Source organism: Zea mays, chromosome 4 (assembly GCF_902167145.1).
Source record: "Zea mays cultivar B73 chromosome 4, Zm-B73-REFERENCE-NAM-5.0, whole genome shotgun sequence".
NCBI classification, from domain to species: Eukaryota; Viridiplantae; Streptophyta; class Magnoliopsida; order Poales; family Poaceae; genus Zea; species Zea mays.
The window spans coordinates 100,418,958-100,440,418 of NC_050099.1; the positions used below are offsets into that span (position 1 = coordinate 100,418,958).

The window sequence follows — 21,461 nt, forward strand, 5'->3', positions numbered from 1 at the left end:
ATTTCGTCTGAAGCAAGGTGGTGACTCTGTGATGTAGTACCTTGCCAAGTTCAACCATCTCTCTCAGTATGCCATAGAACAAGTCAACATGCACTTAAAGAAGAAGAATTGTTTTATGCGAGGTTTGAGTGATAGGCTACAATGAAAAATGGCTTTTGGATCTCACTTTCAACCAGGCCGTAAGCACAACAATCTTGGTGGAGGCGAAGAACTCGGGGCAAGGGAAGACAAAAAGGTTTAGACGTGAAGGCGGTGAGGGATCCTCTTAGGGATCCGAAAAGCGATCAAGGCTAGTGATTCGTTCCTTCAATCCAAATCGTTCTTTTTCTTGCCCATCCTCCTATCCTTTTAAGCAGCTAGTTTTCATTCGTCCAACTGCTGCCCCTACCCAAACCACTCATTGGGGTGCCCTGCTATTCGTTTTCCAGCTTTACCTAGCTCGTCTAACAACTACTTCAACTGTGGAAAGCATGGACATTTCATCAAAGATTGTCCTTATCCTAAGCAAAACAAGCCAAACTTTCAAAAGAATTATGGAAATACTTCTTAAGGCAAGAGTAATATGGCAAACAATTAGGCAGGCAAGGGTGAAAAGAGAACTGGGTGAGTTTATTATACTCAAGTGGCTACTACACCGAAAGGAGAGCCCATGTTGATGGGTACGTTTTCTATTGCTAATCATCTGTTGGGGGCCTTCCTCTCCTGAAGGTCCTCAAAAACGTGACTAACCATTTCAGTATGACTTGGATTATTACAGGGGGGTTTCGGCTTCGGGATGAAGGTTTTCTCTTGTGACAGGGTAAAAATATAACTCGAAGGTGATGAGAATGGACGACGGAGCTATAGCCGAAGAGCTTCAGCTTCACGTGATGACGAAGGCCAAGCATGATGAGAATAGAAAAGGGATAAAGACTATCCAATCCTTAATGATTCATGTTATGTTTGTAGATGAAGGTCAATGGCATAAATGTACTTTTACCCGGGCTACGTCCCATGTCTATAAATAGATGAACAGTAACACCGTACTGTTCACGCTGGATTGTAATCACTCTCTCGCGTCTTCACCTTCGAGCAAGCCGAAGGTATCAATGTAATATCGATACTGTTAATATTCACACATATTTTCATAGAATGCAAAAAAGTATGAATTAATGAAATGCAGTTACTATCTTCATCTCTTTGCATTTCTGTTCACATAATAAATGATGAAGGTATGTCCTTCTTGACCTTCGTCTGATGAGCATTAAACCCGTGTGGAAATAATGCTTCGGAAGACGAAGGTCCATAATAATTAATAATTGTGTTGCCTTGTTCTTGATCTACAGCATTTGAGAACAAGTGATCAACATTGGCGCCCACCTCCGGTGAATTCAAACGACCAACTTCGGCAAGCATTCACCTTCGTCATGTCGCCAAAGAAGACAACAGCGCTAGGGGCTGCCTTGCAGCCACTGGACACAAAACAGGATACACTCTCCCTGCGAGAAGCTAGAAGCCAGAAGAGAAAGGCTACCAGCCCAACACCTCAGGAGGAGGAGTTGGATCAGGAGATTAAGGACTTGGAGGCCATTCATCAGCAAGTACAAAGGAAAAGAGAAAAGATGCTTCGGCTAGCCGACCCTTAGAAGAAGATCGACGAAGTTGCCGAGGAAATGCGTCACCTCACCCAGGATGACCAAGACCGAAGGCCCCAGCACAGAGAGCTTCGTCAAGAAAGCCCAATCAATGATGATGAATGGTATGACAACTTTCACCATGGTAACTTTGCTTTCGATTATGCTTCTCCTTTGGCAGCAGAGTTGCAGGCTACCTCGTGGCCACCATCTTACAAGCCACCTCAGCTCCCCATGTATGATGGGTATTCAAATCCGAAGTAGTTTCTGATGAGCTACAAGGCTACCATATCCTCGTGTGGGGGCAATACTGCTGTCATGGCAAAGTCCTTCGTCATGGCAGTCAGAAGTGTGGCTCAGACAGGGTATTCTTATCTTTGATAGGGGACAATTACATCGTGGTAGAAGCTAAAGGATATGCTAGTCACCAGCTTCTAGGGCTTCCAGACGAAGCCAGACACTGCCCAAGCCCTGTTCCAGTGCACCCAGGACCATGAGGAGTACCTACAGGCATACGTCCGAAGGTTCTTGCCACTGAGAGCTTAGGCGCCTACAGTGCCCAATGAGATTGTGATTGAGGCCATGATCAAGGGGCTCTGACCAGTATCCACAGCACAATATTTTGCAAGAAAGCCACCACAGACCTTGGAGAAGCTCCTCTAGAAGATGGATGAATACATCTGAGCTGACAACGGTTTCCACCAAATAAGGGAGGAAGCTGTTGGGGACTCGTTCTCAAATGCTATGAATCAAGAACAAGGCAACACAAGATGTTAAATATCAAAATCCTTCGTCCTTTGAATCATTATTTCCCTTCGGATATAATGGACTTCGGACGAAGGTCATGAAGGACAAACCTTCATGAACATAACAAAAGATAAAGAGTATTTAAACACAGAATATAAGAAATAACATAATCTCTGTAAACATTATTATTAATTTATTTTCTACTTATATTACTCATGTAAATAATGGTAAATTACAAATATACCTTCGGCTTGAAGGGATGTGAATACAGGTGTGATGCAAAAGCAAAGTGCCAAGTCAGCGTGAACAGTACGGGAATACTGTTCACATATTTATAGGCACGGGTCGCAGCCCATGCAAAATTACATTAATACCCATTACATTTAACAATAACTCTATAGTAATTCTTCGAGGTCTAATTTGGCTTTTCATCTTTAAGTCGGTTCCCCTTTTCTGCCGTTATGTCGAAGCTTTTCTGCACATAGCTTCGTGATCGTCTTTTCCTTCGTCGTGATCGCCTTTCGTCCCGGTCAAGCTTCGTCTTTTAACCGTGCTTTTGTATACTTGCAATCTAACTTCGAAGGTACCTGTTTACATATTTCTCTTGGAAAACATTGTCAAATCATGTTTTTGAGGACCTTCGGAAGCCGAAGGCCCCCAACAGAAGCGTATAGGTATTCTGAGATGACCAGGGCTTCAGAAGAAGACTACACCCTAGGCATGTCAGAATGATCCACAATCCCAACATAAATGACGACAGGGCCAATCATACTCAGAGCAGCCAGCACAGCTCACAGTCTTTGGGAATGCAACAAACTTCCTACAGGCCACAAGCCCCAAGAGGCAGAGGGGGGAGATGTAACACCCCAGGTGTTACCCAAGGCCCTGGCTCAATGCACACACCTAGGGCCTATTATCACATGTGTTAAGTGGAAAGTAAAGGCAACTAAAAGCTTTAGACTCATGGCTAAGCTAAGTAGTGATCATGATGGGAGAGATACCCTAGCCTTCATGTATCTTCACCTATGAAAAAGGTTCTAAAACCTTAATTTCCCCTCTTGAGCCATTAAACCCTAAACATTGGATTAAAGGGGAAATTTAAGCAAATGACCAATTCATGGATTGAACCCTTTACCAAAGTTGAAGTAAATTATTAAATCTACAAAATATAGTAAGGGAGGTATTACAAAAAGGGCCTACAAAAACCCCAAAACTTAGCCCCAAGTGGAGAGCACCCTAGAGCAAGCCATTTTTCTCTAAGTCCAAAATCAGCCCTAGTTTAAGATCAGAAGTGTTCACCCTTTTGCTGGCCCCAAAACCACATGGTCCAAATAACAAAAAGTAGCCAAACTACCCAAGGCACACCCCTGAAAAATTTGAAACCAAACCAGGGTCGTTTGACACTGTTTGGCATCCATTTTGTCGCTGGGTGAACAGTGCAGACAGACAAGACTTGGCGCCACCATATCTTCCAAGCTAGGCCAGATCTTTCCTTGGAACTCGCATGAACTAGATAGCTCTAGGTGCAGGGAAGAAATCTTACAGAAGACATATGGCAAGATTCACACGTTTGGGAGCTCTGCAGGCGCAAGAACTCGGGCAGTTTAACACGGCCACGTGTTCGACGCGCCCTGACAAAGCCAGAGCACGCCCCGACGCTCGGCCCAACGCGCTCCGCGCCGCGCTGCGACAACCCCGCGCCCGCGCCCACGCCCGCGCCCGCGGCTATAAACCCCACCCCGGTCTTGACCGTACGCCCTCGCTCACTCCCAACCATGCCCAAGCACGAGTTCACCGACGTTTGCCTAGAGAACGGCGTGCCAGCGGCCGTGCAAGCTTCGGCCACCGTAGACAGGCCACGCCAGCACTCCTCCACCCCATTGGACCATTTGGCTAGCTTCCTCGGAGCTCAATGAAGCTCCTCGAGCCGCAGACCGAACACCACCTCACCGGAGACGCCGGATCGACGTCGTCAAACTTCAACCGGCCGCCGTCACACGTAGACCGAAATACCCGGTAAGCCATTCATCGATTCCTCGTGCCTACAACATCATTGACCTCCAGTGAAGCTCCTTGTGCCATTTAATTGAACTATATCACAGTGAGCAGGCCGGAGCACACGCCGCCGACGAGCCCGAACGCCTGCGCACGCAGCCAGACCTGTTTCGGCCATCACCGACGGTGATCCGCCCCTCGATGCGACGCTAGGACCTCACGAACCTCACCCGGCCCTCCACCGGACCTCTCTCGCCGCCGGTAAGCCGCGCCACCCTTTTTCCTCTCTACGGTCACTGTTCCGGCGGGGAAGGAGCTCGGGATAAGAAAGAGAAAGGCCAGGGGGGTTTTCGCGATGTCAGTGACTCAGTGAAACAGTCCCACAGGGGCACAGTTTAAATGGTTTAGTTAAAGAAAAACCCAGGGGCTCTAGTGCAAACCTGTTTTCCTTAAACCTTTAAGATTTATTCATTTAAATGAGTACAGAACTTGAAATATTCATAACTTGAGTTTTACCCAAACAAATTTGGTCAAATTTTTGCTAGGTCCTAAATATTATGAACTATTTAGGAAAAATAATATACACCTTGATTCCTGAAATACTTTAGAGTTTTAATTTAAATAGGTATACTGCCCAAAACAAAATAAATAGAGGGAAAATAGAAATACTTTTGGACTGAGGTTAAGAAAATTAGAGACATACTTAACTACTAACTACCCTGTTTAAAAATGTTAAACTCCTGAGTATACTATGTTAAGGAAGGATTAACCATTAAAACTTATTTTGGTCCAAACCTTAAGAAAATGAAAAAGGGAATTTAAAATAAGAACCAGAAGGCAACCACATTTTTCCTAATTTGCTTAAGTGAGATAGTTCATAAGAATATTTTGTTGAACCCTCTGTTAGTACAAAAGAAATGCACCACATTTTATTTCATAAAAACAGTAAGAACTTAGAAAAATCCTAGAAAAATAACCCTAAGGAGAAACCACCCCAATCTTTGGGATAACTACTAATATGCTAGTATGAATCTAAGAAAAATATAAGTTTTGTTGTTTGATATTTTTCATATAACAAGCTAGTTATAAGTGCCTTTTTGACATTAAACTTTGAAAAATCACAACTAAATAACCATTAAATCACTTTCTATGATTTTTGGCACACAGACCTGTCATTACTCATAGATGTTGACAATAATAATTTTTAGTATAGAACCCCCACCTAAACCAGACCTGTAGTGCAAAGTGACCATCCACCCCCACTTTTGTTATTTTTGCCTAGAACTTATCCTAACTAGTCTTAACCTCAAATGTGTAGAACAAATTACAATGCCCAATGTTAACCCACTATGGTTTTTGCAACATTTTTGGAAAATTCTAAATCACCATGGTAGTTCAAGAGCACTCAAAAGTAAGCATAAATGGAAAGTAAAAAGGAAATTGTGGAAGAAATTAATATTATACAACTAAATCTCTCTAAAAGTCCAATAAAACATAAAGGAGATGATTACCATTCTTAAATTCACTCAGACCCTAAATTAGGTGTGTACAAAACACTAAGAGCACCATCTGATAAAGAAACCCTAGTTTACCCACTGTTTTAATACTATTTCACCATACATAGGATTTACTAATTTGACATATCATTAATATTCATATATCTTATTTATTACATTCGATAGATTGTAATCTAGCCGACGGAGAGTACGTCCTCATTCCGGAGCAAGGAGTTGCTCAGGAGATAGTCCAAGAGCCAGCACCAGAGCCTGCCATCGAGGATCTGCCTGCCTCAACTTTTGAAGGCAAGCCCCGGTTTTATGCATAACCATTTATATATGTTAGTTTACTACACTTAATGTTTGTAGGTTTGTATTATGCACTTAAGTGTAGGAGTTGACTGAAACCCTAGTTGCATGAACTCAGGATTCCTTCACTACAAGAAACTGGTTAAAGAACGTGGGTGACAAACCATCGAACTTAATGTAATAAGCCGTCGAACTTACCGTAAGAATGTGGGTGTACCGACGAATATAGCCGACGGCGATTTTTGGACGAACTTAGAGAAGTAAGTTCGACGGCCCCCACGTTCTTAACTTTAAGAACGTGGGTACCGTCGAACTTAACATTAAGAACGTGGGTACCGTCGAACTTAACATTAAAAACGTGCGTTTTTAAGTTCGACGGGGACCGTCGAATTTAGAGAAGTAAGTTCGACGGTACCCACGTTCTTACGGTTAAGTTCGACGGGAATGCGTGGCCGTCGAACTTATGTGACCTGCGTGGGTCTGCGTGGGCTGCACATTAAGTTCGACGGTACCCACGTTCTTAACTTTAAGAACGTGGGTACCCACGTTCTTATCCCTTTTCCAGAAAAAAATAAAAATTACAGAAATGAAAAATTAGACAAACATAAAATCATATGCAACACAGAATATCACATACAATACATATTTCAAACACATGAATATATGTTCATATCACAAATTCACACAAGTCCAAATACATAAGTTCACAAATTCACATAAGTCCAAATACATAAGTTCACAAATTCACATAAGTTCACATCCATAGTTCACATTTTTAGTTCACAAGTTCAAACATACAAGTTCAAACATTAGCTCCATCGCTCTCGATCAGGACATCAGATTGTTGTTCGTAGCTCCACCACTAGAATTAAGACATTTGTCCGCAAAGTCATCGTGAGGGGGAGGAATCACTTGATGAGAGCCGGAATCCTACAAAATAAACCAAAATTCTCAGAAATATACAACTGACATTAAATCACATGTACACAAAGATATAGTAAAGCATAATAAACACAAAATGTGGCTTCCAAGAAGATCACAAAATGCTGGCATTAAATCACTTGTACACGAAGATATAGGAAAGCATGATAAACACAAAATGTGGCTTCCAAGAAAAGTTGCAAGACTATACTTGAATAATCCATAGTGTACTGCCTCAATCGTTAGGAGCTTTTTCACCATGTAAGTTCAGATTTTAATTGAACAGTAAACACTCTATGTGCGTCTGACAGACAGCAAAGCAGGTCGGCAACTTGGGTTGTTGTAGGCTGACATGATCCCAACCAAATTCAGTTGGCATTGGAACGTGTAGGATTAGAGTGGTTGATAGACACAGAAGAAAGACAGAGCTAAAAAGCACTCGCGCCATCATAGTATGTATGTTCATATCACAAGACTTCATTAATCAAGATAAGAACTAACCAAATCTAGTTACCCACACAAAAGAGACTCCAAGCAATCATTTTAATATTTGCTGATTTTTGGACAGCAGGACAGCAACTACTTGTTTAGCTCATAACTCACAAGATATGCATCCAAAAATAGTAAACTAGGACTTTCTAGAAAACTTATAAAGTCCTCTATAACTTTTGTATTATTATCATAACAAGACTCGACCTTTAGAAAGGTCAAACAGTGATAAATGTAAATTCTGTCCAGATTTGGACGGAATTCGACTACTCACTTCAAAAATCTATAACTGGAGTCTCAAGCATCCAAATCAAGTGATCCTATACTTTTTAGAAAGATAATAAAATTGTCTACAACTCATTTATAATAATCTCAAGGTGATTCAATGTGTATCAAAGTCAGTTAATACAAATAAACATTGCTGTCCAGACTTTTGACAGATTCAAACATCACATTTCAAACAGCCATAACTTGACTTCTAGACCACCAAAAAGGGTGCTCCAAAATTTGTTGGAAATCTTAAAAAAAGTACTACAATTCTCCTATAATTACTAAGAGCGGATTCTAAGTTTAACATGGGCAAACAAGGTTATTTTCGAAATCAGTACAGAATCTGGGCAGATTCTGAGATTGGACTTTGAAAAATCATAACTTTTAAACTACTAGACCTATGGTCATGAAATTTTAGCACAAGCAAGATAAAGGAGTTGGCTATGACTTTTCTATATAACACTTTTACAGAAAATATGATTTACTTCACTGCATAATTAAAATTGAAGATGCAGGTCTAGACAGCACCACCTATCAGGTTCCTAATGCTTCAAAATGTTCCTAATGCTTAAAGAAACCCACCTATCAGGTCTAGACAGCACCGGCTATGTGTTTGGAGTGAACAATGATTAAAGAGGAATTACACCAGCTAGACACAAATATCGATGGCAACAAAAGATCAGTTACCAAGGATGTTTAGAAAAAAATACAGAAAGAAGAGACAGCATACCATCATGTTAGACAAATGGGAAAGAGTATGTGCTTGGTTGTTTCCTTGTGGGTCCTCTATTGTGCTAGGTTGTGGAGTGTTCATGTTCGAATAAGCATGACTTGAAACTGATGGCACATCATATTTAAGTACAGAAGGATCAAGTACGTCCTGACTGAGCTCATTAGCCTGTGAAATAGAAGGTGCATCGACATTCTCCATGTTAGTTCCTAGCATGGCCTCAAGATTTTCTTCTGCTGGTGAAGTTACTGCACCACTTTCATAGTAATCTTGATTCCTGCAACAGACAATTCCACGATGTCAACATTCCCGGCACAAAGGGGCAAGGAAAGTGCCACAAAAAAAGGTAAAATGCTTCACCTGGCATCTATTGGATCTACTGTTGCAGAATCCTTTCGAACAAGGAATTCCACATTGCTATCAGTGGTCTTTTATGGGAGTAGCCCAGAATATGCACCAGATCCAAAACTGCCAAAGCTCAAACTAACACATTCTGTATTGGTAACTTGCAAATGATCAGGAATTATCACTGCAGGGTTATCTTCAGCAGTCTTTTTTGCAGCTAACTCATCATTATGTAGGCTTAAACTCTGGAAATTTTCTGCTGCTGCTGATACATCAGCACTGGAATCCTCGACTGCAGATAAACAACAGTTACCAAAGGATGTTTATAGAAGAATCGTCAACCTACGGTTAACCAACAACTAGCAGATTCACACTAGTTCTACACTTACCTTCTTGTTCTGTGTAAGAGTAATTATGAGGCTGATATGAACTTGAGTTGTTCAATATTCCATCATTGTATTCAGGAATACTGTCACTAGGTTCAAAGTGTCTCTCAGAGGCAGGTGTTGATCTCAATGCAAAGGTGTTGTTTTCATCCAACTCCAAGTGTGAATTTCCATGTGTCTCTCAGATGTTGGGTCGTCTTGTGGAGACCAATCAGTACCATATGGGAGCTTGCTACCAGCGGTAAAATGACCATGATTCTTAACCTGAACCAAATTGTCGGCAGGTTGTAACCCCTTATCAAGCTCTGCTGGGGAAACCATGCTTCCAGATTGTTTGAGGTTCTGGTTTGTGCTTAGCAAAGATGGGTACTGTCCAGCATAACCTCTGTCAGCTGTGACCACAGGTTTGCTAGAAGCCTTTCCCGGAGGGCGACCCATTTTCACAATGTCAGCCATCGACAACTGACCAGGTGTCCCAGACCAACCACCATGCTGAAACCCAGACGATGATTGCAATGATACAGCTAGTCCATCAGTAACCATATGTTTGTTTGCAGAGGAAGTGGAGAATACGAAAGAGGTTATTAACATCAGCAATCAACAAAAATTAATAATAAAAATTAAATGATCTGAAAATATTGACAGTTGACAATAATTCTCTATTTTATAGAGATAGGTGTCATTCAGACATTTGGAGACCACTATGTTGATTATGAACACCAACAATATTGCAAATGATCTTTTTGCAAGAACTAAAATGTTATAAACTAAATGAAATGAGCTACCTAAAGAACAATAGCAAACCTAAGAAATTAACACCAAAGATACTTAGTTGTCCTTGGATGTTTACTGATTACTCAACATGGCGAAAGCACCAGCAGTAACAAAAAAAGTATACATCACAAGTCACAACAAGATTATGTGAAGGAAAACAGAAAATTGCTTTAAAGTAAACATAAGTGTGCCGGCAAAAAAAATTCTATATAATTGAGCCGGACGCAAAGGTCGCCTTCCAGCCGATCCACGTAAGCGAAAAAATTCTACACCATCTGATTTGATTTGTACGGCTCCAGCCATCTCCACCGCCATCTCGTCCGATTTGGTTTGTACAGCTCCAGCCATCCCCACCGCCACCTCTCTCACATTTCGTGGCATGTCGTCTCTCGTATCTCCCATCTCTGCCTGCGAGCAGCTCCGCGCTTCCTCTCATCTCGCCACCATGCCAGTCCATAACATGCTTCAATTCTGCTCACCACCGCCGGCAATGACCTTGGCACCTGAACGTGCCCAGCCCCGTCCGTCGCTGGGGCCTTAATTGGTTTTCCACCGCTTGAGTAGCAGGACGCGGAACCTGGTGGCCAGTCAGAGCAGCGACATCGGCGGTGAGGCTTCGGCCTTGGCCTCCGCCGCCGACGCGTCCACGTCTCCATGACCTACCAAAATACACCAGCATCATATCTTGATGTAAGGAGTTGCAAACAATCGTTTACTTCTTAAGGGCGTCATACATGAACATACATAATGCCACGTCTTGAAAATCCAGTGAAAGAATGGACAATAAATTTAAGGCAAAATATTGAAACCTAAAATGTAATGTATCTCTTTTCATGTGAAGTACAAACAGCGCTAACTTGAATGCGAGAAATACATCCGATACTAAGATAGTAAGATCTTGCTCTAACTGGACCTATGTGGAGTTAACCTCCTAATAATATCGACATAAATTAATCAACTCAAAGTAGATAATGACATGGGAAACCATTACCGTGCATAAACTATTTGTCCTAATGAAGAATGCTCACATTGAATTCCATATAACTAGCTCGCCTTGCAAGCCATTGAGAATCAAGCACCTGTAATACTACACAGAAAAGTTTATCGAAGCCACATTGTCATCATCGAGTAGTGAACAGAGTGAACACTAGTTTTTGTTCTCATTTTTTTCCTACAAAGAGGCGTAAAAGGTAAAATTTCGTTCTCCATAGATTATCTCCTTATGAATTATAATCCGAAGGTAGTGCGAAGGAAAATGAATCTGAATGATGCTGAAATGTTTTAGTAACCATTGCATTCAATCACACCTGACTATAAATCCAGCATTTGAACTAATATAAAAAATTGAAACGTTCTACTACTGTGATCAGTTGTCATTTCAGGTAATTGTGTCACTTCTATGTGTATCTGCATATTTTATTGTTCATATGTCCAAAGTAACACTCTGAAATATGTATGTTTTCCATCATCTTGGGCATCACAAAGACCATTAAGACCATAAAACCAACCATCAACCCCATGGGGCTCTTCAATAGTGACATGACGGAGAAAAGTTCCCTAACCTTGAAAAGATTGAAAAATGAAACATTTAAAGAGGTTGCTTTCATAATACTTGACAAAAGTAGGAAGTGAAGAACACAGTAATAACAAGAATGAAGCCCTTTAGCCCAAAGCAAAAGCAAGTTTACAATAAATATGGAGTAAATTACCTGTATTCATTTCCCTTCACCATACTAACAAAATCAAGGAATAAATACTTACTGGGGAAAAGAAGTAACCAATTGAGGAGACCTCAATCAGATGAGTTCCAGCTGGCACGTTGTGGCTAAAGTATATCAGGTCAAGGAGCCAACAATAAAGCAAATATAGTGATCTCCTAACACTGATCTATAATTGTATACAATGAAAGATATACCCAAGAGCGGGCAAGAATTAATGGTATGCGCATGATGAGAGCTACAATTTCTTTGCTTAGTACATACCCATCCCTCGGCATCAATTTTACCAACAACAAACAGAAAAATGTATCCTACACTGAAAATCCCATAACTAATATCTATAAGCTAAAAGTACTCTCATGGAAGAAGACACATACACACATTCATTCATTGTTTAATTTGTATCAATTTTGGCTTACTTCCGACAAACCTTATCAGAAGCATTGGTCAAAACATAATAGTAAGATAGCAATGCATCCACACTTCAAGAAAAAAGGAGGAGATGGGATGTCGTACTCCCTGGAGATGACATGCATTACTGATATTTCTATAAAAATCACTCTTCAGTTTTGTTGTCCTTTACATGATAAATTGAACTTTTGGTTGATGCAGACAGCACTGCAGCATATATACCGACCTGTAATAGTGCTACTATTACAAGGTGATCTGGAAAAGCAGCACTTCGTGTCATGCGTCCCAGAGCATAGGAGCTTACCTTGTATCCACGTATGTCTCTGGTTTCTCTAGGATGGCTGCTCACAATTGCATGCTTGAGCTTCCCCTTCTCTAGAAAGACAACGACCATTGCGATTTGAAAATATATAAGAAGCCAACCAAACAGACGCAAGCACAAATAGCAGAGCAGCAACAAATGACCAGCGCACATCACCTGCTGCTGCAATCCTCCCAATTTGATGCATCGCATTAACAATGGCCGATTTCCCAACGTTTGGGATCCCGACCAGGAGGGCAGTTCCCGTGCAATTGCTGTCGCCATGCTTGATCTCCCTCATTCTTGCTTACACGACTTTCAGCACCTACATGGTAGATAGAATTCAGGGGGGAACGATCGTATTAGACATGCACAATCTCCAAGTATAGCAGATCCCAGAATCACCTACACTATTGCGAAACCACCAGAAACAGCACTGCTGGTCGCGGCCTGGCGTACCTCCTTGATGCTTTTCCTGCTGTGCGAGTTTACCATGACGCAAGGGCAGGTCCTCTGCTTCTTGATGTACGCCACCCACCCCTGCAGCAGCACGAGCACCCTCGGCCACCGGGATCCAGAAGCAGCCGTCAACTCTCCCCACGCAGTGCGCAGCGCACAGACAGCGTAGGGCTGAGGAGGAGGTCCGCCTTGTTAAGAAGGACGACCGCGCGGCACTCTGGCTCCAGAGGCCTGCGGCGGCGGAGGAGAGGCTCGAACGATGAGGACGCGGGCGCGCGTGCGTCGCGGAACTCCGTCTTGACGCCGGGGAAGGACATGGGCACGCCGAGAAAGGGGTTCCTCGGCTGCGGGTCGAGGTGCTCGTCGTAGCGGCGCTTGATGGCGAGCACCACGCGGTACCACCCTGCCCAGGCGCGTGGTGGGGCGGCGGGGCGCGCGTGGCGAGGCGCTGGCGGCGAGCAGGTAGCGGCGGGCTGGCGGCGAGGCAGGTAGCGGCGGGCGCGCGCGTGGTAGATAGAGGGAAAAAGAAGATAGACGCGCGGGTGAGAGGGATTTAGGTTTTTGGGTTAAGTTCGACGGTGTCTATGTGGCCCACGAATTTAAGTTAAGAACGTGGGTACCCACGTTCCTAATATGATAAGTTCGACGGTTTTATCACGAGCCCACGAATTTAATATAAGAACGTCGGTACCCATGTTCTTAAATTAACCCACGAACATAACTCAATTAAGAACGTCGGTACCCACGTTCTTAAATTAACCCACGAATATTTATTAGTTTCTTGTAGTGCTTTTTGAGATGGATACTAGTATGCTAAGTCGAGTAGCTGCTTTACTAATTAGGGATCTCGGTAGAAGTCGAGTGATTTTTCTAGCACTCGCGCGAGGTCAGGAATTGGTTGTATCCATTTTTATATCGGAATGATGATGGTCTGTGGACAAGGATCCATGGGGATACGTTGTCTACAAGATGAGAATTGGAATAAGGATCAAGGTGTGGTACCGTGTGTCAAGCGTTTGAACGTACTAAATATATGCCGAGAAATATGGTAAATCGGTAAGCCTAGTACCTGAGTGAACCTTCCCGCAGACTTTACCCCTCACACAACCTGAGACGTGGTCTCCCATTCCGGTTATGGTGGGTACAAGTGCGGTCACTGCACAACGACAGTTGGGGTCAGTGAGGCATTGTACGCCAAGGCGGTGAGCCCTGTTCTATTGACGGGGAATCGATGGGGATGGTTGATGTGTGTGGGGACGGAGCGCCTCACCACGTCGTGTGTTTAGGTTTACCTTGCAAGGTTAAAACTTGATTGGAATCGTCTGCTTCTCATAGCTAATGAGACTGCTTGATCCATGCTGCTACATTGAGTAATAAGTGGAAGTGAGATGACTGGCAAAATATGTCGATTGATAAAATGTTAGATACCATGTATGAATAGCTAGGTACTCATCTAGTTTAACAGGATCATACTCAAACTTGAAAAGCTAAAACTTGATTTTAGACTCAGCTAGCGCTTTTGGCAAACCAAACCTCTCAGCCAAACAGTTGCATGTCTAGAGGTAGAGGAGTAGACTCCTCACACCGGGTAAGTCTAGTTGAGTATTAGTATACTCAGCCTTGCTTGTGGCATAATTTTTTATAGGTTCTCTGGAGGATATGGTTGCTGGAATAACTTGGTCGTCTATCTTGCCACCGGGTTGGACAGTCGAGTGGGACCCTACCTCAGCAGGAGAGGAGCATGAGGAGTGATGGGCCAGGCTTCCCCATCCTCTCTTTTATTTATCGTTAGTTAATTTCTGTTGCATCTCGAACAATGATTACTACTTTTGCAAAACTCCGATGATGTTGTAATAACCTTAAGAACTTCTTTAAATTATGGTTTTATGCTTTATTGTATTTGCTCTGTGCCTCACCTTTGAGTGAGTATGTGGTACTTGATCCTGTTAGTGGCCTAGTCGGACTAGATCCGAGGGACTGACGGTTTATTCCTATTTAAGTGTGGTCTAGCCTCTAAGGCGGGAATTAAGCACTTAAGTTGGAATAATTTGGGCGGTTCCGCCACAGCTGGTATCAGAGCTTGTACCACTTTAGAGGAATCAATAAATCATAATTGCTGACCTTTTTAAAAGTAAAACTTGCTTAGAAACCAAGCTGGATAGCTGTCAGGACAAAAAGGATAGACCTAGGACGTGAAGCCTTAGGATACTAGATGGCTAGCTAGGTGGCTAATTGAGTATGCCATATAGGCTGCTATGATATAGATGGAGGGATTTCTATATCCCTATATGCTTGATGTGAGGACGCTTAGGACGAGCATGCATTATTTTTCTATCCTCTTAGTAAAATGTCATTATTAATAAGAAGCTACATAAACAAAGAGACCCCCATAATAAAATTTTAAATCTATATCAGAGATCTCAACTTAACCCTAGAAAAGCCAAGTCCTCAGAAATTTTTCTCTAATCTTTTGCACTAAGTTTGCTTTTATTTTTGAGATTCTTTTTCTTTTCGCTTACACTAGCCCTTGCACAGATGACTTATCACGTACCCACTAACGGAGGGAACGCACATTCCCACACGGACGGTCTTACATGAGAGGGTTTTCCCCGTATTTTGTGGGAGGTACTGCAGGGAGCAGGTTACGCTATGCCTCCCCAGTACGCGGTGCAGCTGTTCGAGGAGCACCGAGTACCCCACTGTAGGGTGAAGATGACCTTGGAGCCTCATCCCTTGCAGCCCGGCTGGCGTTCTTTAGACTCAGAGTCCTTCAGTTTCAGGGCCAAGGACACTATTGAGTCCATGGCTCTGCATGTGCTGACAACCTTCTGCGGATTTCACCCCTTGGAGCTATCAACCCACCCCATCGGCTTGTTCCCCGCTGAGAAGGAGGATGACCCGATGTGGAATGATCGGGTTGAGCACGCCAAGGATGTGTGGGCTCTCTACCCTGGGCATACCGCTCACCTGACGGTTCGGTGCATGAGTGCCATATATCGTCTGTAGGCCTTGCGAGGTGAGGCGATGTCCCAGCTTATGAGCCTAGTGGAGTCTACCAAGATCACCCTAGATAACCGGGAGGACCTTGTTGTTGACTTGTCCACTGAGCTGGTGGAAAAGGATCTCTAGGTGGAGTAGATGGCCAATCAAATCCAAGAGCTCGAGTATCAGGTGAAGGCCAGGGAGAACACTATCGAGGTTCTAGAAGATCAGCTCCAGACCACCCAGCAACAGCTTGAGGAAGCCAACCAACATTTGGATCTGCACCATCAAGAGATTGAGATATGGAGGCAGAAGGGGTCGATGAGGACGTTGATATCGAGGGAGGAGAGGAGCCAGAGCCTGCATCTAGCTTAGACACTGCTGGCTCAAGAAGACCACCTTCCCCCAAGTCTAGTGTTGCCTCGTTTGCTCATTAGATTTCAGCGTTAGGGTAGAAATGTGCAGCAGTAGAACTCCTCGAAACTAGCTTAGCTTTTGCACCTTGGAGGTACTAGGCTAGAGAGTTGAGTATTTTGGGCACTGCTGTAAAGATTGGAAACTCTTTTGGCAAGAAAAATGATAGAGGGTTCCTATTTTTAAGTTTATGAATGAAATTATATCCTGTTGGTACCAGTTGTGAAAAGCAAGGCAATATTTGGAATCCTGCAAACTTTGTTGTTTAAGTTCTTTTATCATATGCAATCATGGATTGTAAGTATAACAACCGAACCTCCTAAATTTCAGATGGCAGGGAGAGCGCGCCGTGGACAGAATGAGCGCATTCCTCCACCACCGCCGCAGCCTCCTACTGTGCAGGAGCTAATGGCTCAGCAGAATGAGATTATGCGGCGCTCGCTCAGCGTCAGCCATCGCCTTAGCACTATAGGGGTGGCGATCATAACCAGTGCGCCCCGACAGCAGCCACCTACCAGGAGTTTCTCAGTACTCAGCCGTCGTTGTTCACTCGGGCGGAAGATCCACTCGATGCTGATGTTTGGCTCAGGGTGGTGGAATCCAAATTCCCATTGCTTAATGGAGATTGTTCAGATACGGCCAAGGTCCATTTCACCACCCAGCAGCTTCGTGGGCTCGCTCGGACCTGGTGGGACCATTTCCTCACTATGCAGCCGGTTGACCACATGGTTGAGTGGGGAGAGTTCAAAGCAGCATTCAGAGGGCATCACATACTAGCAGGCATCATGGACCACAAGCTCAATGAGTTTCTGGCACTCACTCAGGGAAGTCGTACCGTGTTGCAGTACGCCCAAGCTTTCAATGACCTGTGTCAGTACGCAGGTTACCATGCTGACACTGATGAGAAGAAGAGAGACAGATTCCGGAGGGGTCTCAGCACTAAGCTCCGTGACCGTCTCAACACTGTCAGGGCCAACAACTACAATGAGTTAGTCAACATGACCATCTCTCAAGAGGATTGTATCACAGCCCGTCAGGCAGAGAAGAAGAGGAAGACCCCTATGGCAGGACCATCAGCATAGCCCTAGCGTTTTAGGATTGTGTCCGACACTCAGAGCAGAGGACCACAACAGCAGCAGGGGCGATGGGTGATCTGACCACAGCAGCAGCAGCAGGCACCCAATCGCTCCCAGTTTCCTGCTCCGAGGAACAACAACTAGCCACAGCAGCAGTATCGTCAGGGCAATAACAACAGGTGTTTCACTTGTGGCAGCACCGGACACTATGCTAAGAATTGTCCCAAGAACCCACAGAGGCAGGGCCAGAATGTAATCACAACCAAGGCAAGAGGCAGAGGGTGCAAGTGAGGCGGGGCAGGCTAAACTTCACCACATTGGCTGACATTCTGGAGGGAGCACCCGTCATGACTGGTATATTTTCTGTTTTGAATTACCCTGTAGTCATTCTTTTCGATTCTGGTGCATCACACAGCTTCATCAGCACAAAATTTTGTTCCAAATGTCAGCTACCTTTTCACCACACAAATGGGGGCATTATGATTGCAACACCGGGAGGCAGGGTTGCCACCTATCAACTCAACAGGCATGTGCCCATAAAGTTGGGTAGTCTTATATTTAAAACCACCCTCCTTATCATGGGATTGGAGAGCATGGATATCATCTTGGGAACTGACTGGTTATCACGACATCATGCCTTGATTGACATCGCAGCAAGAGCCATTGAAATACACTCACTTACTTGTGGGGAAATCACCTTATACCTCCCTGACCAAGGCTGTACCCATTCTTGTGCACTCGCCCTGATAGAGTCACCCGCAGAGAGGATTCTAGTGGTCTGTGAGTACCCTGATGTCTTTGTAGACGAATTGCCAAGGATGCCACCCAACAGGGACATAGAGTTTGCCATAGAGCTGCAACCCGAGACTGCACCTATATCCAAGAGACCCTATAGGAGGACCTCAGCATGGACTTCATTGTGGAATTGCCCAACACCTCCCGGCACCATGATTCTATTTGGGTCATTGTGGATAGGCTAACCAAGACAGCTCATTTTTTGCTAGTGCATACCACCCATAGGGCAGAAAAGTATGCAGAAATCTATGTTGACCACATAGTGCGTTTGCATGGAATACCAAGGACTATCGTGTCAGACAGAGGAGCACCGTTCGTAGCACGTTTCTGGGAGCAGCTGCAAGAGTCACTTGGAACCCATGTGATAAGAAGCTCAGCATACCATCCTCAAATTGACGGCCAAACTGAAAGAGTAAATCAGATTCTTGAGGACATGTTGAGAGCATGTGTGTTACACTATGGCAAAGATTGGGATAAGTGCCTTTCTCTAGCAGAATTCTCTTACAACAACAACTACCAATCCAGCCTAAAGATGGCACCTTTCGAGGCATTGTATGGGAGAAGGTGTAGAACACCGCTAAATTGGTCACAAGCTAGAGAAAGGGAAATATTTGGACCTGACCTAGTGCTTGAAGCCGAGGATAAAGTCCGCGTCATTAAGAAGAACTTGGAAGCTGCTCAGGCCAGGCAAAAGAGCTATCATGATAAAACAAGAAAGCCTCTATAATTCAAAGTGGGAGATCATGTGTACCTCAAAGTGTCACCCACCAAAGGTGTTCAGAGATTTGGGATCAAGGGCAAATTAGCTCCTCGCTATATTGGTCCCTATGAGATCAAAGAGACTTGTGGACCTGTAGCATACCAGTTGAAGATGCCACCTCACATGTCAGCAATTCATGATGTGTTCCATGTATCTCAGCTAAAGAAGTGTTTCCGCTTGCCCACGGAAGTGCTACCAGAACCTGAATTGGAGATAGAACTAGACTTGTCATATCAAGAACACCCCGTCAAAGTATTAGACCAATAGGAAAGGTCAAGTCGAGCAAAGACAATCCGAATGTATAAGATCCAGTGGAGCAACCATTCAGAAGAAGAGGCTACTTGGGAAATTGAGGATTTTCTGCACTCTCACTATCCCAATTTTCTGCCCGAAGAAATTGGTACGTAACCCAAAAATCCAAACCCCCCACCTGCCCTTTGAATCTAAGTATAGGAGAAATGTAGTTAATGAAAACTGAGTAAGTTGTGAAACTAAATCTAGGACTTCCTTCTGAAGTTGCAACGAGGATGACATTCAAAGAGCAGTCTACTAGAGAACCTTGACACAAGAAACCATACCGCGCAAGCACGCACCTCCTTAGCACCCCTCTAAAGGGTCCCTACCCAAATCTCGGGATGAGATTCCTTTAAGGGGAGGGCTATAACACCCCAGGTGTTACACAAGGCCCTGGCTCAATGCACACACCTAGGGCCTATTATCACATGTGTTAAGTGGAAAGTAAAGGCACCTAAAAGCTTTAGACTCATGGCTAAGCTAAGTAGTGATCATGATGGGAGAGATACCCTAGCCTTCATGTATCTTCACCTATGAAAAAGGTTCTAAAACCCTAATTTCCCCTCTTGAGCCATTAAACCCCAAACATTGGATTAAAGGGGAAATTTAAGCAAATGACCAATTCATGGATTGAACCCTTTACCAAAGTTGAAGTACATTATTAAATCTACAAAATATAGTAAGGGAGGTATTACAAAAAGGGCCTACAAAAACCCCAAAATTTAGCCCCAAGTGGAGAGCACCCTATAGCAAGCCATTTTTTTCTAAGTCCAAAATCAGCCCTAGTTTAAGATCAGAAGTTTTCACCCTTTTGTTGGCGCCAAAACCACATGGTTCAAATAACAAAAAGTAGCCAACCTACCCAAGGCACACCCTTGAAAAATTTGAAACCAAACTAGGGTCGTTTGACATGGTTTGGCATCCATTTTGTCGTGGGGTGAACAGTGCAGACAGACAAGACTTGGCGCCACCATATCTTTCAAGCTAGGCCAGATCTCCCCTTGGAACTCACATGAACTAGATAGCTCTAGGTGCAGGGAAGAAACCTTACACAAAACATATGGCAAGATTCACACATTTGGGAGCTCTGCAGGCATAAGAACTCGGGCAGTTTAACATGGCCACGTGTTCGACGTGCCCTGGCAACGCCAGAGCACGCCCCGGCGCTCGGCCCCACGCGCGCCGCGCCGAGCTATGACAACCCCGCGCCCGCGGCTATAAAGCCCACCCCGGTCTCGACCGTACGCCGCCGCTCACTCCCAACCCTGCCCGAGCACGAGTTCACTGGCGTTTGCCCAGAGAACGGCGTGCCAGCGGTCGTGCAAGCCCCGACCACCATAGACCGGCCACGCTAGCACTCCTCCACCCCGTCTGACCCTTTGTCTAGCTTCCCCGAAGCTCAGTGAAGCTCCCCGAGCCACAGACCGGACACCACCTCACTAGAGACGCCAGATCGACATCGCCGGACTTCAACCGGCCGCCGTCGCACGTAGACCGAGCTACCCGGTAAGCCATTCGTCGATTCCTCGCGCCTACAACATCCTTGACCTCCAGTGAAGCTCCCCGTGCCATTTAATTGAACTATATCGCCGTGAGCAGGCCGGAGCACACGCCGTCGATGAGCCCGACCGCCTGCGCACGCGGCCAGACATATTCCGGCCATCGCCGCCGCTGATCCACCCCTCGACGTGACCTCCAGGACCTCCCGAACCTCACCCGGCCCTCCACCGGACCTCTCCCGCCATCGGTAAGCCGCGCCACACTTTTTCCTCTCTGCGGTCACTGTTCCGGCAGGAAGGAGCTCGGGATAAGAAAGAGAAAGGCCAGGGGGTTTTCGCGATGTCAGTGACTCAGTGAAACAGTCCCGTAGGGGCACACTTTAAATGGTTTAGTTAAAGAAAAACCCAGGGGCCCCGGTGCAAACCTGTTTTCCTTAAACCTTTAAGATTTATTCCTTTAAATGAGTACATAACTTGAAATATTCATAACTTGAGTTTTAACCAACCAAATTTGGTCAAACCAATTTTGCTAGGTCCTAAATATTATGAACTATTTAGGAAAATAATAAACACCTTGATTCTTGAAATACTTTTAGAGTTTTAATTTAAATAGGTATACTGCCCAAAACTAAATAAATAGAGGGAAAATAGAAATACTTTTGGACTGAGGATAAGAA

The 21,461-nt window shown here is 44.3% G+C and overlaps 2 pseudogenes; both read right to left on the reverse strand.

The window, feature by feature from the left end:
- Positions 1-7,335: 7,335 nt before the first annotated feature.
- Positions 7,336-9,892, reverse strand: LOC109945776 (uncharacterized; annotated as a pseudogene).
- A 2,457-nt stretch (positions 9,893-12,349) lies between these two features.
- Positions 12,350-13,281, reverse strand: LOC109939187 (DAR GTPase 2, mitochondrial-like; annotated as a pseudogene).
- Positions 13,282-21,461: the final 8,180 nt, after the last annotated feature.